The sequence below is a fragment of the Prunus dulcis genome, chromosome 8 (genome assembly GCF_902201215.1).
Source record: "Prunus dulcis chromosome 8, ALMONDv2, whole genome shotgun sequence".
Lineage (NCBI taxonomy): Eukaryota > Viridiplantae > Streptophyta > Magnoliopsida > Rosales > Rosaceae > Prunus > Prunus dulcis.
Window position 1 is genome coordinate 2,652,966 of NC_047657.1, and position 4,392 is coordinate 2,657,357.

The 4,392-nt window shown below is 37.1% G+C and overlaps 1 long non-coding RNA gene across 1 annotated transcript; it reads right to left on the bottom strand.

Annotated features, from left to right (window-relative positions):
• Positions 1 to 1,523: 1,523 nt before the first annotated feature.
• On the bottom strand, positions 1,524 to 3,076 carry LOC117638756. Its single transcript, XR_004587303.1, has 4 exons — positions 2,959 to 3,076; positions 2,747 to 2,790; positions 2,540 to 2,638; positions 1,524 to 1,754 (listed from the first exon to the last, which is right to left on the bottom strand). It is a non-coding gene; the product is annotated as an uncharacterized LOC117638756 (long non-coding RNA).
• Between the last annotated feature and the right edge of the window lie 1,316 nt (positions 3,077 to 4,392).

Below are 4,392 nucleotides of genomic sequence, written 5' to 3' on the forward strand. Positions count from 1 at the left end.
TGAGATGAATTTGTGTCAAGTATTAACATAACAATTACATATATGAAGATTTAGACGAACAACATATCGTATCACCAAACATAATCAAACCACCAAATGTAATCATCCTTTTCTTCAACCCATGACGAAGCATTTGCATATTTATTCATACCTTCCTTTTTTGGTAAATTATTTTTTAGTTGTTATTATTTTTTAAAATAATTTCTTACAATGTCTTACGATGCAATTATGATGCACCTGACTGCCTGTTTTTGAAAGGTACGTTGTTTCTTTCTCCTCCTCGTCTTCTTTTTGAATGCAATATGGCCCAACCGTAAACCCATTGATGAGCCGTAGTCAATATACATACACTAGAGAGGCAATATTAGGGCAATATAATGGCAATACGATAGCAATAGCATTACAATATACATGCAATATGATGGCAATATGATACAATATGTATACAATACACAAGCAATATTAGTGCAATACATAGGCAATAGGACAGCAATATTAAGTCAATCTACATACAATACACACACTTCCATTACAGACTACAATTTAGACATGGAAAATAAATCTCCACCGAACCCTAACAATACTATCCCAAGAAGCAAAAATTATTTCTTTCATAAAACTTGACAATTCAATTGTTATTACATAGTCAACCAATCTTTGCTCTATTACATACATACTTCCTACCTATAATTATAAATAATGGAGAGCTCACAAATTCTACTAATTTGATCTTAACTTCACCAATTTGTTCTTCGGTGTATGAGTTAGCTCTCTCTTCTTGCACATTTTTCAAGCTGTTCTATTCTCCTCCCGTGTAGCAATATCAGCAACAACAAGTTATCTATAGATCTGAAGTCATAACTGCAGATGATTCTCAATTAACAAAGAGGAAAACCATTTTCCTTTATAACTTTGGTTCTGAAAGATATAACAAAATGCAAAGACCTTTGCTTTTGAAAAGAGCAAAAGTTTGTCAACCAATTCATGATAAAAAAGAAGAAACTAGTGAACCTAACCAGAGAAATGATAACCTGCAAGACCAACTCCAATACTTTAACCACAGCATTAATACTTGAGATTTTCTTCTCATGGATTATGATTAGAGGATTTTCCAATTCCTATCAGCACATACACAAGTTTGAAGATAATCAGCATCAATCAAAAAGGGACTTGAGGTGCTACTAACTTTAACAAGTAGCCCTCTAACAGTTTCAAGACATAGTCATCGCTGAATCAAACCAAAACTTACACATTTCTGATTGTTCTGGTTGGTGATAAAATAAGGGGATATGTAGCCCTTGTCTAGCTTCTTTCCCTTAACAACCTCCAACTCATTGTCCAATGTTTTCCCATCCTGCAGAAATTAACATAGTGTGAAGCTTACATGTTTTGGGTATCATTTGGGAATAAAAAAACTAAAATAAAATTATTTGCCCTCCAATATATTTCTGTAAAAATTTCATAAGATCCATACATACCTCACTTTAAAACAACAATAAAAAGAAGCTGTTATCATCCAGATTTCAGCCCTTGCAATATGGTAACTACACTAATATGCCAATGACATATCGGCTGACTAGAAACAGACATAGGCAAATAAAGTCACATACCCATCAGCACAGCCACTATCTAGGTCGTGATGAGATACAAGCCAATAGACGACCACCACCAAATTACTCTTCAATATGTTGGTCAAGGGTGCAAATCTGTTGACGTTTCTCCAACTTTCTTACTACATGGTTGTTCTTCAGACCCTAATCATGAAGCACAACAATTTAAATTCATGCCATTGAAGAGGAACCACAAGAATCTAACTTCCTAATACAAGCACAAAACCTATATGTATGCATAATCGGTACATCTATAAATTCCCACATGCCTAAATATTAGATATCAAATCATTAGATGACTAAACAGTAAATGCATAACCTATTTGCTAATCTGTATGCAAAACTAGAAATAACTACAAGCATCAGTGTGAAACATGAAAATAAAGTTAAAAGATGAAACATGTAGATGCAAGGTAACACTTCACATTCAACTTCATAAGGTTTGTCGGCTCAATGGAACTGAGGAGGTCTTCCAGAACAAGGAAGAATGCAGTCAATAAACCCTGTAACGAAACAGGGTGTCTCCTCCCCCCCTCCCCCCCCACCAACAACAAAAATGATGTAGGGAAGTCTGTCCAACGTTGTAAATAATCAGAATCATTTATAGAAAATGAAAGAAAACAAAATGAATCTCCCACAAGCCTAACAAGCTAATACCATTAACAAGGTATGAAATTGACTCTATATCATGTACATATATATATAAACTCCATCTTTACATATTGGAACTACATCAATGTAAACCAACTAGATCGACCCTGCATCCTGAACCCCCCACCCCCCCCAAAAAAAAGGACCGAGAAAAAAAAAATACAACTAAAAAAAGGGAAATTAGATAAATTTTCTCCTTTTTTCCTCTTATATATTTTTGTTTTGCCTTCTATAGGGTAGTTCCAATTCTTCTTTTGTAAAAATTCAAGGCATAATACCTCCGAATTGAGCATTCCAAGCCGCAGGGGGCAGCTGCCTTTTCCATTTACGAACTTTCAACAAAGTCACAATCTTTTGGGCACAAAAGAAATCCACCTCTGCAACAAAGGCCCAATTACAATTAGCAAAAGAAATCAAAAAAAAGTAACCCCAAAAAAAAAAAAAAAAAACCCTTAGAATTTGAAGAAATAGAGAGAAAGAGAGACCTTAGAAGGAGAATCAGCAACCTTGTAAGCATTCGCAGTAACACCTACCAACCACAACCCAGGAAAAATAGTCTGTCAGCGACAGCAACAACATCACCTTCCTATCAAACCAATTTGGAAGAAACCCCTAAACCAATTTCATACAAATCCATACATCATAAACCAAATTCACAAAAACCCCAAATTTCTAAGAAAAGGAACGTGAACAGTACCTCGTGGATGTGAACTGTGGAGTTAAGCTTGGATGGCTGAGGGAGGAAGATGACTATGTCGGAGAGAGAGAGAGCTAGGCTAAAGAGAGAGACAGAGCCAAGAGAGTTTGAGCGAGAACTCAATTTCTGAAAAAGTGATATGGGTGCAATCAGTTTACAATAAAGATATATTTATAGGTGGTAGTTTTAAAAATTTTGAGGAAGGGTGGTATTTTGACAAAAAATTATAAAATTGGTGGTATTTTAAGCTATTTCCCAAGATTATATTGTTCTTCTTTTGCAAAATATGTTGGTCTTTATACATTAAAAACAAAAGTGGCTCCAAATGGGGTGTTTTACCTAGGATAGGAGTTTGGAGTCTTGGTTTTGAGTTTTTCCAGCGAGCCGTTATCGCTTTGGACACCTAAACTGCCGGCGCGTGTGGCGGCGCGTGGGTGAGGGTACAGTAGTGAATCTGTGTATTTTTGCGATCCTCGTGCTGTCACGAGCGCGTAGTATTTTGCGGATCTCAATTTGGAGTCCGTTTGAGCCCCGAAAGAATTTTCCATATTATGCGATTCCCGGGTGCTATATCGTCGAGCCGTTGGATTGCACTCAAGTTCAGATATGTCGTTCTACATGATTTCAGGATCGTGTAGGATTCAACGGATCGCGAATCGGAGTCCCGGATACTTCGATATCGCGAACCCTGGGGTTAGGGTTTGGAATTTAAGCGATAACGCGATTTTGGCTAATCTGACCGTCCAATTCGGGCCAAACTCGCAAGATTTGGGTATTTCTCTGTGAGGAACCTCTAGAGAATTCCAGATCGGCCATCGGAGATAGTGGACCCCACGGAGTTCCGGATCGGCCGGTCTGGCAGTTTATCGCTTAGTAAAGCTTCAGATCTTTTAAGGCCGTTCTAACTGTCTGAAAAGCTGAAGTGGGCATAGGGTTGACTTGAAAATGAGTGCACGCATTTCTAGGAGCCGGGGGTCAAGGTATTTAATTTAATTCTTTTATTGAGCAGTTTTATTAATTTAATCTTCATGGTTAATCAGGCACCAGAGGCCAGGCTGAGCCACAGGAGGGACCTTCAAGAGGTCCAGTTAGCTCGGACCAGCAGTGAGTGGACCTTTCTTTCATAAATGATTTTCTATAAATGAGTTTATGTAAATGATTTTATAAATAAGTTTATATGAATGAATTTCATTATTTGATCTTGAATAAGTTTTATTGAATGTTTTCTGAGCATGCTTTGTGCAGTAAAATTTCTATAATTTTATGCTGCTTAGTTGCACATGCTAAAAAGTTATAGAAAATAGACTTCGAGAGAGGAAACTTGATTGCCTTTGTCTCCTTCAGCACGACTTTGCTCCATTCTTCCCCAAGCCTTGCGCCTTTTTATTTTATTTTTGTATCTCTCTACAGCCTGCCGGCTGCCCCTCTATCTTC